The 13,437-nt window shown below is 43.7% G+C and overlaps 1 protein-coding gene across 10 annotated transcripts in view; it reads left to right on the forward strand.

Moving 5' to 3' along the window:
- The first annotated feature begins 7,015 nt into the window (after nucleotides 1-7,015).
- SIRT5 (sirtuin 5) overlaps nucleotides 7,016-13,437 on the forward strand; it is a 37,812-nt gene continuing 31,390 nt past the window's right edge. For 2 of the 10 annotated variants that reach the window (XM_058432463.1, XM_032141408.3), the window contains exons 1-2: nucleotides 8,118-12,068; nucleotides 12,180-12,339. The gene's annotated coding sequence lies outside the window, so the exon portion shown is untranslated. The other 8 variants (XM_032141407.2, XM_058432465.1, XM_058432464.1 and 5 more) reach the window with 8 other exon arrangements.

The following is a 13,437-nucleotide window of genomic DNA, read 5'->3' on the forward strand; positions in this document are numbered from 1 at the left end:
GGCGCCCGCCACCACGCCCGGCTATTTTTTTTTGTATTTTTAGTAGAGACGGGGTTTCACCGTGGTCTCGATCTCCTGACCTCGTGATCCGCCCGCCTCGGCCTCCCAAAGTGCTGGGATTACAAGCGTGAGCCACCGCGCCCGGCCAACTTAATTTTAATTATAAAATATTTAGGAATAAATTAAATAGGAAAATGTGGAAAATTCATATGAAGAAAGTTGAAAACATTCCTGATTTACAAGATGACTTGAATAAATGGAAAGGTAAACATTGTTTTTAAATAGGAAACTTCACTATCATAAATCTGTTAATTCTCCTTAAAGCAATTTATACATTTAACTCGCTCCCTTCAAAAATATCAGTAGGATTCAGTTTCTAGAGCTGCATAGCTTTTAAAAAAATTCTGCTTCCTTTCCCCTCCCTCCCATCTTCTCCTCTCCTTCACCTCCCACATGCTTATACAAAGCGAAAGTTTTCTTCGTTGGAAAAACTGCACCACTTTGGGGACAACCTGGGGACAGCAAGCAGAGGAGAGTGAGGGAGAGATGCTGCACTGAAAAAAAAAAAAAAAGAGGCCTAAGAAAGTCCCCATTTTAATATTAAAGACCTCCCACCCCATCCCAAACCCTCTTCCACAACTCAGTCAGGAAAACTCTGGCAAACAGGCACATACCTTTCACCAACAGGATACTGTATGATGCTTCTTTAAATACCTGAAAGCCTCAAAGACGGACATTTTTTGTGTCCTCCAATGAACTAGCTCTATCCTTGCCCAACAGTGAGGCCATTCCTCAACCCCCACCCCGACCCGGGATCATCCTATCCATTTTTGGTGTCTTGCTATGAACAGACAGTCAAGGATCATCAGATACTTGAGGAAAGCCTCCAACATGAGAGACCAAAACAAACACAAAAGGAAGCAGGAGAAAATAGAGACAATGTAGGGAGCAAAAGAAAAAAATGCACGTTTTATATATTATATATAATGTTCAACATTATATATATATGTTTTAATGTATCAGGATATTATACGCAATGTCCCTGGTTGCCTCAGAATGTTGCTTAGGTTCAGAAGGCTGAGAAGAAAAGAGGTGACAAGCACCCCACCTTTGAAAGAGAGGTGCTAGATTATTCGTAGTTGGCTCAGCAGCCAGAAGGCCGGGTCCAAATTCTGACTCTGTAGTTAGCAACTCCGTGACCAGAGGCAGGTTAGTTCATCTGTCCATACGGTAAAATGAAGAAAATCAAAGCCTCTACCTCACTGGGTCATTGTGAGGATTGAAGAATACAGTAACCCATGGGGAATGTTCAGAACAGTGCTGGTGCTTAGAGCTCAGCAAACATTAGCTATTGTTACCATTATGCCATTATTTGTCCCTCACTCACCCAGAGACACGTAAAAGGAAAATAATTCTCTGGCTATCGTTGTTAAAATGCAGGTATGTTTCTTATCTCTCACCAGGGAGGAGAACAGAGCTTTTCCCTACACCTCAAGACAAGTGAGGAGGGTTTCAGAAAGCCACCCAGAGAGCTTGACCTGTGTCCCTGGAGCTGGAGGACCTCAGGGACTGGTAGCCAATATGTACCTGTGAAAACCCACAGGAAAGATGTGGCTAGGTGGGCCTGAGGGAACAGACCCAAGAGAGTTTGGGCTGTGTTAGGAATGCCTCTGTTTCCAGGATTCAGCGGTGAAAAGATTCAGGCACGTTTTCCACGGACTTGATGCAGCCCCATGGGAAAGGGAGTTGGCTTTCAGTTTTCTTGGAAAGAATCCTGTTCTACCAGCTTTCTGCCAAGAGAAGGGCCCTCTGCTGGAAAAGATCCAAACCTACTAGAATGCAGAAGCTAAGGAGACGATGTCAAGGGAGCTAAGGTTAAAAGAATCCCCCCAAACTACACAGGTCTCTCATCAGAGAAAGAATCAGCATTTGGAAACTGCTAGGACTTTGATCCTTATCCTTGAACTATTGTAGAGACCAAGGACCAGGATGGAAAGGTATCAGAGACAAGAGGTCCTCAAGCATAGACCTTCCCCACTAAACTCCCTCCTACCCCCACCCAATAACTGTGGACAACCTTCCATCCAATGGTAAACACTGGGAGAGTAGAGAACTTGGACACCTCATTGGAGATGGATTGGGGTATTGTCTTAGTCCATTTGTGCTGCTGTCACAGAATACCACAGACTGGGTAACTTATAAAGAACAGAAATTTCAGCTGGGCGTGGTGGCTCACGCCTGTAATCCCAGCACTTTGGAAGGCCGAGGAGGGTGGATCACGAGGTCAAGAGATCGAGACCACCCTGGCCAACATGGTGAAACCCCGTCTCTGTAAAAATACAAAAATTAGCTGGGTGTGGTGGCACTGTAGTCCTAGCCACTCGGGAGGCTGAGGCAGGAGAATGGCTTGAACCTGGGAGGTGGAGGTTGCAGTGAGCTGAGATCGTGCCACTGCACTCCAGCCTGGTGCCAGAGCAAGACTCTTTCTCAAAAAACAAACCAACAAAACAGAAATTTCTTACATTTCTGTGGCCTGGGGAGTCCAAGATCAAGGAGGCACTGACGATGGTGTCTGATGAGGGATGTTCTCTGCTTCCAGGATGGTGCTTTACTGTACCCTCACTGGCAGAAGGCAAAAGGGCAAGAGAAGTGAACTCTCTCTGAAGGCTCTTTTATAAGGGCATTAATCCATTCATAAGGGCAGGGCACTGACAACTTAATCGCCTTCCAAAAGGCTCCACCTCAATGCCACCACAATGGGGATTAAGTTTCAACATAAACTTGGAGGGGACACATTCAAACCACAGCAGATATGAAAGGAGAACCACATCTGCTGATAAAGGTGGAAACAAAAACAACCACTTAAGAAATTCTGTTCCATTGGGGCAGTGGGGGACACATTGTCATTATTCCATTAAATATCTTCAAAAAGATCAACGTTGTTGCCTCCACCAAAACAAACATAAACAACAAACTGGGTGGTATAAATGTGAAAAAGGAAGAACAGAGCTCCTAGATATTAAGAATATGGGGCCAGGCGCGGTGGCTCACGCCAGTAATCTCAGCACTTTGGAAGGCGGAGGCAGGCGGATCACCTGAAGTTGGGAGTTCGAGACCAGCTTGATCAACATGGAGAAACCCCGTCTCTACTAAAAATACAAAAACAATTTAGCTGGGCATGGTGGTACATGCCTATAATCCCAGCTACTAGGGAGACTGAAGCAGGAGAATTGCTTGAACCCAGGAGGTGGAGGTTGCGGTGAGCCAAGATCGTGCCATTGCACTCCAGCCTGGGCAACAAGAGTGAAACTCTGTCTCCCAAAAAAAAAAAAAAGAAAGAAAAGAATAAAAGAATATGGGCTCATTGGCTGGGCGTGGTGGCTCACGCCTGTAATCCTATCACTTTGAGAGGCCGAGGTGAGCTGATCACTTGAGGTCAGGTGTTCGAAACCAGACTGGCTGACGTGGTGAAACCCTGTCTCCACTAAAAATACAAAAACATTAGCTGGGCTTGGTGGCAGGTGCCTGTAGTCCCAGCTACTCGGGAGGCTGAGGCAGAAGAATCGCTTGAACCCGGGAGACAGAGGTTGCAGTGAGCCAAGATTATATCCCGGCACTCCAGCCTGGTGACAGAGCAAGACTGTCAAATAAATAAATAAATAAATAAATATATATATATATATGGGCTAATTGGCTGGTCAGTGGTGGCTCATGCCTGTAATCCTAGCACTTTGAGAGGCCGAGGCAAGCGGATCACCTGACGTCAGGAGTTCGAAACCAGACTGGCCAACATGGATAACGGACTGGCCAGAAATGAGAACGTTACTAAAAAACAAGAAACATGTTCAATGGCCTAAATTCACTACTCGGCCTGGAAGAAAAAAAAAAAAAAGAAAAGAATATGGGCTCATCATCCAACCATCCAGCCATCGAAAGACAGTGTGTTGTTCTCATGGCCCCAGACTGCCTTCTGTTGCAGACTTGTCCTGACAACCTAGCTTTCCTCACTGAAGAGCATGCAAACACCTGCAATCCCCATTTTCCTGTCTGCCACCTCTCAGTTATTATGTCAATTTTATTCCTTAAGATGTGCTGTGTGCACTGTTGCTGTGTGTAGCAGGGTTGGGAGAATGCTGTGGCTACATGTTACACGCAGATGCACTGACCAGCTGATGGAGGTTAGAGTCACAACTCACGGTGCTCTGTGTGATGCTCCATCTCAGGGCAGGGTCATTCTAGAAAATAAATCCCTAGGCATTTATTTCCATATTTGTATTTGCACTAGAAGCTTAAAGAGGACAGTTCACCCCTGAGAGACAGCAGTGATAACCAGTAAAGTGAGAGATCCCAAGAGGATGTAAAACTCAGGATGGAGAGAGATTCTCTTTCCAGAGCTAAAGCTTGACATGTCTGAATCTCACCAAAGGAAATAGGCAAAATTATTTTCCAGTGTATGTGCTTCTAAACTCTTCTATCACCTACCCACATGTCCCAGGAAAACCTCTGTAAATAGGATGAGTTATCAATGAACTCTATCTTGCTTGTTTATTTATTTTTAATTTTGTGCTGCTATAGACAGATTCATAAGCAGAAAGAAAAGGTCATTCGCCTCTTAAATTTTAGTAAAGATAGCCCAAGCTATTATCCTCTGAGTTTGAGGCTGCTTTTCCTGTGAGATTGTTCATTCATTTATTTATTATGCATTTACTAATTCAGCATCTACTATAAGAGATCCTGAGGTACTGGGAATACCACGGGGAGCAAAACAAAACAAGAAGCCACCTTCACAGCCTGGTGGAGGAGAGAAACTTTAATCAAATACACAGAAATATATTTAAAATCTCAACTGGGATAAGTGCCATGGTGCTACAGGAGCTTATATTAGAGACAAGGGACCTCACCTAGTTGTGAGGGAGGAGGGTTTAAGAAGGCTTCCCCCCCGCCCCACCCCACCAAGGGACAATTGAATTGAGACTGGAAGGATGAGGGGAGTTACTGTGGAGGGAACAGGAAAAAGTCATCTGGGAAAAGAGAACAGCCTTTGTTTTAGAAGGGCAAGGCCATCGAGACATTAAGCTGGAGTTGCCTGAAAGATGGAAAGGATAGTGGCTGATAGATCAAGATGAGGAAGTGGCTCGACACTGGTCAGGGAGAGTTGGCGTTTCCAAGTCTGGGAGAAGGGATGAGTTCCAGGGCTGGTATGTGGATGGCGGATGCTTGGATCTTGATGGAATACAATGCCCCAGAAATGGCAGAACCTGTGGGTGGTGAAGGCTACATATCGGGCCTGTGGACTGTGAAAGTTTGCAATAACTGGCACTGTCTCCCTCTTCTTCCAATTGAAAGGATTAACACACAATGGTCAATATGAAAGCACAAAAGAAATGGAATACACTTTAATGAGAATTGGTATGTGTAGCAGCTTGGAACCTTGTCTTTGAAGTCAAAGCACTTAGTTTCAAATCCCAGCTCTACTGTTACTGGTAAATTGCGTTTTTTTCCTATATCTGTATCAGTTGCAAAGAACACCAACTGGAAAAAAAAGCAAGCGGGTTTCATTCCCGGCCAAGAATAGAGAAGGAGTAAACTTTCACTCTAAAGACCGCTTTCTTCCAGAGCTTTGGGAAGCTGGGGAATTGTAAGGCGTTAGATGTGGAGTGGGGAGGTATGCAAGCATATGCTGGGAGGAACTCCAGACGCACAGGTGCATTTCATAAACATGCCTCTTCATACAATGCACTATCAGAAAATGGCGGCGATTCTCTTCTATGGGTCGGGAGTTGAGCATATAATGATATATTAATGATCTATAAGTAACAAGGGGTGGCTGGTTCTGGTTTTCTCTGGTTCCTAGTAGACCTTATCTTTCTCTGGTACATGGCAAAGGGCAGTGAAGCTCCAGGGCCAACCGCAGTTGTTTTAAGCTAAGTTCCCTATACACAAAGAGGCTAAGAAAAAAACAAACAAACAAACAAACAAAACGGTTTAAGAAACAATGAGCATTTTCAGCTGTCTACTGTTTAGGAAAATAATGAGCTCTCAGTTTTGCCCGTTGAGCGATTTCTCCAGGACTGCCCTAGTAACACTACTACTCAACAGTTTTGTGCTTTGAGCAGTTACTTGACCTCCCTGGGCCTCAGTTTCCCCACCCATAAAGTGGGGATAACAGTACCTATTTCATCAGGTGGTGGAGACAATTTAAACTGGTTGATAATGTGAAGTTCTTAAAAGTGTCTGGCTCAGAATAAGCACCATACACGTTAGGGGAAAAAACAGCAGCCGGATGTGAGGCCCTCCCCCATTTCGTTACTCCATAAACCCCTGAGTTGCTGGTAACACCTGCAGGAGTGAGAAGGGCCTCAATATGGGCTGAATTTCCAGCCAAACTGTGGGAAGTGGCTGAGATTTCAGGTAGGCAAAAAATGTTAATGTAACATTTTTGGCCCCCAAGTTCTGAGACCACTTACTTCCCTTTCCAGTCCACTGACATGCCCGCAAGCAATTCCATTCTGCCAAGTGGTGCTGGTGGCAAGCCGGAATCCAAGAAAAGGAAAGACTCCGATTTTAAGGGAACGGGGACATGCAGAGCCACGTGAGTCACCGGTCCCAGAGCCACGGATGGCTCTCAGCTCAGCAGAGTGCACTCGTCATTGCGTTCGAGGTTAGGTGGCCTAGCCTGGAAACCAGCTCACCGTCATTTGAAATCGTTTCAGGGAGAATGACCCCAACACTTAATATCCTGTCCTGAAGTTGTGTGGTCCAGCCGTTTGCTGAAGGAGGAAGCAAAGCCAGTAGTAACTCACTACATATTTGGGCAGTGGAATGAACCCTGGAAGCTGACAAAGTCGAAGCAAGTCACTCCGCCTCCCCACGCCCGCCGCCCCCCACCCCACTCCCACCCCCACCCCAAATAAAAACAGAGACAATCTTTCAATTATAAAGAAGACCACGGCGCCCGGGTCTCCGGCAGGGGCCGCTGCAGCCGAGCAGAAGGCTGAGCCGCTCCGCCCCACGACCTCCTCTCCAGCCGGGGCGCCCGCCTCCAGCAGGTGCGTCTCTGCCCGCGCCGGGCCCGGGTCTCCGCGGCCTGTCCCGCTTGGGCTCCGGCTTCGAGTTCCCGACCAAGCACTGCTCTCGCGGGACTGCGCGCACCGCCCAGGGCCTGCCGCGGGCTCGCGAGCGGAGGTGGTGCCGGTCCGCGGTGCGCATGCGCGGCCCGGCCTCTGCCCTGCGGTCCCGGGCTGGTGACTGGTTAGCGGTTAGAGGAAGGGATGTGGGGGATGGCGGGTGGGTACGGAGAGCAGGGAGGGAGGCACCCCGGGGGGCGGGGCGTGGGAGACTGTTTTCGGGGGCGCGAGCTGCCCCAGGTGAGCCGTGGCTCAGGTCCGGAACACAGCGCCTCTAGGAGAAAGCCTGGAAGGCGCTCCGGGGGGACCCAGAGCTCTTAGCGGGCTGGCAGCACGTGCGGGGCCCAAGGTCTTCCGGGCTCTGCGTGGGGGTCGTTGCGGCTGGAGACCAGGGAGGGGGATAGAAACGGGGTTGGAAAGTAATCCCACCCGAGCAGGCGGGCCTGGGAGGCCGCTGTGCTGGGGAGCCCCGCGAGGGCTCCGAACAGAGCCTGGCTTTTCAGAAAGGCCACCCTGGTCACTGCAGCTGCCAGGGTGACCGAGGAAGGTGGCCGGGGTGGAGGCAGTGGGCGTGGAGAGGGGTAATTCCAGACGTAGTTTGAAGGTGGAGCCGTCAGGTTCTGCTGAGCAGCTTGGCTATGGGGCGTGCGAGAAGGGAAGGCTCAGGGCCTAGTCCCTGGGCACGAGTAGCAGCCGGGAGGGTGGTGTCCCAGTGCTTCGGGAGGAGGCGGTTTGAGGACGGCTCTGGAGCTCAGGCTTGCCCGCGTGGAGTGGAAGCTGCCTCTTGGACACGGGGCGGGGAGGCCGCATGCAGTCTGGAGCGCTGGGAGGATGGGAGATCCAGAGGGGCAGGGCTGGAGGGGTAGGAGGAAAACCTGAAGAGGGTGGCGCCCGGAAGCCCGGGAAAGTGATGAACTGGGTCAGAGGCCGGGCATCAACAAAAAGGAGGGTGGAGACGACCTTGAGGAAAGCAGGTGATGGAGCGGGAGGGAATGGGGCCTCCTAGTGGAGACACCTGGGAGTGATGTATTGCATTTATTTAGCTCGTAGGCGTTCAAAAAGTATTTATTGGGAGGCTGTACAACTTTTTGCAGTTCATTGCATTATACTTAGCATGTATTTTGTTTCATATAAATAAATATATATAATTTTTATTGACAAATTTATGTGTTTATAGGGCACAATGTAATGTTTTGATATACGTATACATTGTAGAAAGATTAAATCAAGCTAATTGATATAGCCATCACCTCACCTACTTATTTTTTGTGGTGAAAATCTACTCTCCTGGAAATATACAATACATCATCAACCATGGTCACCATGCTGTTCAGTAGATCACTAAAACTTATTCCTCTTACCTAACTAAAACTTTGTATCCTTTGACCAACATCCCTCCCTTCCCCATCTGCCCTCCGCCAGGCCCCTGGTAACCATCATTCTACTCTGCTTCTATGAGTTCAACTTTTTTAGATCCCAAGTATATAAGTGAGATCATATGCTATTTGTCGTTCTGTGCCTGGCTTATTTTACTTGGCCTAATGTCCTCCAGGTTCATCCATGTTGTTGCAAATGACAGAATTGCCTTCTGTTTTAAAACTGTATAGTATTCCATTGTATATATGTGCCACATTTTCTTTATCTGGTCCTCAGTTGATGGATACTTAGTTGCTTCTATATCTTGGTTATTGCGAATAATACTGAAAAGAACACAGGAATGCAGCTATCTCTTCAACATACTGATTTCAATTCCTTTGTATATATACCCAGAAGTAGGATTTCTGGGTCATATAGTATTTCTATTTTTAGATTTTTGAGGAGCCTCTATAGTGGTTTCCAAAATGGCTGTACTAATTTACATTCCACCAACGGTGTACCAGGGTTTCCTTTTCTGCACATTCTGGACGACATTTGTTGTCTTTCGTCTTTTTTATAGCAGCCGTTCTAAGAAGCGTGAGGTGGTAGCTCAGTCTGATTTAATTTGCATTTCCCGGGTGATTAGCGATGTTGAGCATTTTTCGTGTATTTGTTGACCATTCATATGTCTTCTTTTGAGGAATACCTGTTCAGGTCCTTTGTCCATTTTTTAACTGGATTATTCGTTTTGTTTTGTTTTGCTATTGAGTTTTTTGAGTTTCTTATATATTTTAGATATGAGCCCCTTATCAGATGCATGGTTTGCAAATATTTTCTCCCAGTTTGTGGGTTGTCTCTTTACCCTATTAATTATTTTCTTTGCTGTGCAGAGGCTTTTTAGTTTGATGCAATCCCATGTGTCTATTTTTGCTTTGGTTGCTTTTGGGGTCCTATCCAAGAAATCATTGCCCAGACTAATACGGAGTTTTCACCTATGTTGTCCTCTGTTAGTTTTACAGTTTCAAGTCTTATGTTTGAGACTTTAATCTATTTTGAGTTGATTTTTGTATGTGGTGTGAGATAAGGACTCAGTTTTGTTATCCAGCATGTGGATATTCAGTTTTCCTGATGCCATTTATTAAAGAGACTTTCCTTTCCCCATTGTGTGTTCTTAGCACCTTTGTCAAAAATCAATTGACTGTAAATACTTGGGCTTATTTCTGGGCTTTCTATCCTGTTCCATTGATTGACGTGCCCATTCTTATGCCAGTGCCATGCAGTTTTGATTACAATAGCCCTATAATATATTTTGAGATTAGGGAGTGTGATGCCTTTGGCTTTGTTCCTTTTGCCCAAGACTGCTTTGGCTATTTAGGGTCTTTTGCAATTCCATATGAACTTTAGGAATGTTTTGTCTATTTCTGTGAAAAGTGATATTGGCATTTTGATAGAGATTACATTGAATCTGTAGATTGCTTTGGGTAGTATGGACATTTTAACAACCATTAATTTTTCTAATCCATGAACATGGAATACCTTTACATTTATTTGTGTCTCTTTTCTCACATCAATGTTTTATGGTTTTCAGTGTACAGGTCTTATATCTTTGGTTAAATTTACCTGAAGTGGTTTTTTTTTAAATGCTATTATAAATGAAAGTGTTTTCTTAATTTCTTTTTCATATAGTTTGTTGTTAGTGTATAGAAACACCACTGATTTTTATATGTGATTTTGTATCCTGCAGCTTCCCTGAATTTGTTTATTAGTTCCAACAGTTTTTTTTGGTTAGGTCTTTAGGGTATTCTGTATACAAAATCATATTATTATCAAACAGGGATCACGCTGATAACGTGACCTTATATATAGAAATCTCATATATCTTATATGTCTCTATATATTATATATATTTTATATATCCCTATATATCTCTCTGTATATCTTATATACATAGATATTATATATCTATATTTTATATACATATCTATATTATATATAGATAGAAAATATATGTAGAAAAATTCTTCCCTTCCTGTTTGGATGACTTACTTCCTTTCCTTGCACAATTGCTCTGGCTAGGACATCTAGTGCTACACTGAATAGACATTGTGAGAGTGAGCATCATTGTCTTGTTCCTGATCTTAGAGGAAAAGCATTCAACTTTTTACTGTTGAGTATGATTTAGCTGTGAGTTTGTCATATTTGGTCTTTCTGTGTCATAGTACTTTCTTTCTATACGTATTGAGAGTTTTTATTATGAAAGGATGTTGAATTTTGTCACATGCTTTTACTGCATCTTTTGAGGTGATCATACAGTTTTTGTCCTCCATTTTGTTAATATGGTATATTTCATTTATTGATTTGTGTATGTTGAGCCATCTTTGCATTCCAGGGATAAATCTCAATCATGATGAATGATCCTTTTAACGTGTCAGTGAATTCAGTTTGTTAGTATTTTGTTGAGGATTTTTGCATCTATGTTCATCAGGGATATTGGTCTGTAGTTTTTCTTCTTGTAACGTCCTTCTCTGGCTTTGGTATCAGGGTAATACTGGCCTCCTAAAATGAGTTTAGAAGTATTTCCTCCTCTTTAGTGTTTTAGAAGAGTTTGAAAATAATTGGTATTGGGAGGCCGAGGTGGGCAGATCACGAGGTCAGGAGATCGAGACCATCCTGGCTAACATGGTGAAACCCCATCTCTACTAAAAATACAAAAAATTAGCTGGGCGTGGTGTCGGGTGCCTGTAGTCCCAGCTACTCCGGAGGCTGAGGCAGGAGAATAGCATGAACCCGGGAGACAGAGCTTGCAGTGAGTGGAGACGGAGCCACTGCACTCCAGCCTCAGCCTGGGGAACAGAGCGAGACTCCGTCTCAAAAAAAAAAAAAAAAAGAAAATAATTGGTATTAGTTCTGCTTTAAATATTTGGTAGAATTCAGGTCATCAGTGAAACCATCAGGTCCTGAGCTTTCTGTAAATTTTTTTCCCTCAAATTTCTGATACAATATCTCACTTCTATCTTTCAGAATTGGTAGGGTGCCCCCCTTTTTCACAGAGAACATACAGGCTTTTAAAAAAAATCTGTTAGGTGAGTTTCAGACTTCATGAAAAGGCATCATTAAATGACATTACTTGGATTAATGTCAGTTTATAAGAACCTGCCTAGCACCCAGAAAGCTCCCAATGACTGATCAATGAGTTTATTTCCTCCCTCAAGGCCTCTTTTCCCACCTGGAAGATAAAATCAAGGCAGGATTCTTCACCCAGGGTAGCTTTTACCCTGAGTCCTCTTTCTTCTAACTCCCACAATGGTGCCCCGTCACCCTTCTGACATTGCTTCTAAATTTGAACAGGGTTGTAACCTTGTGGAAACTAGAACCACTGCCTGCCCTGACCCCCTAGAAAAGCAGATACATGTTAACACAAAGGATGTTTTCAATAAAGACTTTGTAGTAGTATCTTAAAAGACTATTTAGTAGCAAATACTAAATCATATTTAGACTTTTAGTCTTAATACTTCGTAGTCGCAAATAAAGACTAAGAAAATAGTTTTATGTTATGAACATTTACGATCTTGGGAATAATTTCAGGTAAAATTGTTCTTAATTTCTTTTAAATTCTTAATGACTTTTACAATCGTACCTTCATGCCTGATAAAAAAATGACAGTTTATTCAGTAGTTTTTTTGAATTCTTTTACAGTAAGTGGAAATGTTTTCTAATATATAAAAACCTACAGAAGAAGAAAATAATTTTCTGGATCAAATTAGAAGTCTGTATTATATTGATGTCTCCAGATTCAAATATATTAGAAAGCAGCAGTGGAGACAACCATATTCATCTTTGGGAGAAATAACTAAAGGTATGTATTGAGCTCAAGATGATAGCCTAAGTAACTTCACGCAGCATATAAGAAGCTTTTAGTTACAGTTAGGCAGTATTCAGAGTTTTAATCTTCACAATTTTCAAGACATGCAAGTTTAATAATTGTCATCTGTAACGATATTTTTAAAACTTCATGCCCCTAATTATTGAAGCTGGGTGATAAGAATATAAGGGTTCCCTATACTGCACTGTTTATTTTTTATATATTTAAGTTTTTCCAGATTTTAACAAAAAACCCACAAACTATATTAACACCTCATTTGTTCCTTACCGAGTTTTCCAGGTAAATTGAAGTTTGTCAAAAGTTTATCATGCCCATACTAGTTGAAGATCATGGCAATCCATTTTCCTCAAGCTTTCTTTAAATCAAGCACTGGGGTGATATTCATGTTGGTTGGATGTCACCATTGTCACTGAGTCTGGGAGCTGCTCACCAGAGTGGCTGCTGGGGCCCATGAGTCTGTTTACTTCCCTCTGGCAGCCAGTCTGCCTGCCTTTTCTGCAGAAGTAACTTTAGGCAGCCAGACAGCCTTGTCCCCTGAGGTTGTTCTGGAGACGCTACACCATGTTTCTCTAACCTGTTCTCTTTTTGAGTGTCAGTCTTCTTCTGCAGTCTTTTTGATTGCAGAAGAGACAGGATACATTGAAAACGTGTTGACTTGCTTGCTTATTTGTAGGTGAGGTTTATCATATTACTGCTTATGCACTATAAAATTCACCTTTTTATTATATAGTTCTATGAATGTTGAAAAAAATCACAAAAATAAAGATAATAGAATTTTACATTGCTCTAAAAATTTCTCTGCTCCCCTTCACTCACCCGACCCCTGTCCCTAGAAACCACTGATGTGATTTCTGTACCAACAGTTTTGCCTTTTCAAAATGTCTTATAAATGGTCTCAAAAACTATGTAGCCTTTTGTATCTGGCTTCTTTCACTTAGCATAATGCTTCTTCACTTAGCATAATGCTTCTCTCTCTCTCTCTTTCCCTCTGTCTCCCTCTGTTTCTTCCTCTCTCTTTCTCTTTCTCTCCTTCTCCCTCACTCTCGCGCCCGCTCTGGCCTTCTCTCCTTT

The sequence above is a fragment of the Hylobates moloch genome, unplaced genomic scaffold, assembly GCF_009828535.3.
Source record: "Hylobates moloch isolate HMO894 unplaced genomic scaffold, HMol_V3 SCAFFOLD_20, whole genome shotgun sequence".
Classification (NCBI taxonomy): Eukaryota; Metazoa; Chordata; class Mammalia; order Primates; family Hylobatidae; genus Hylobates; species Hylobates moloch.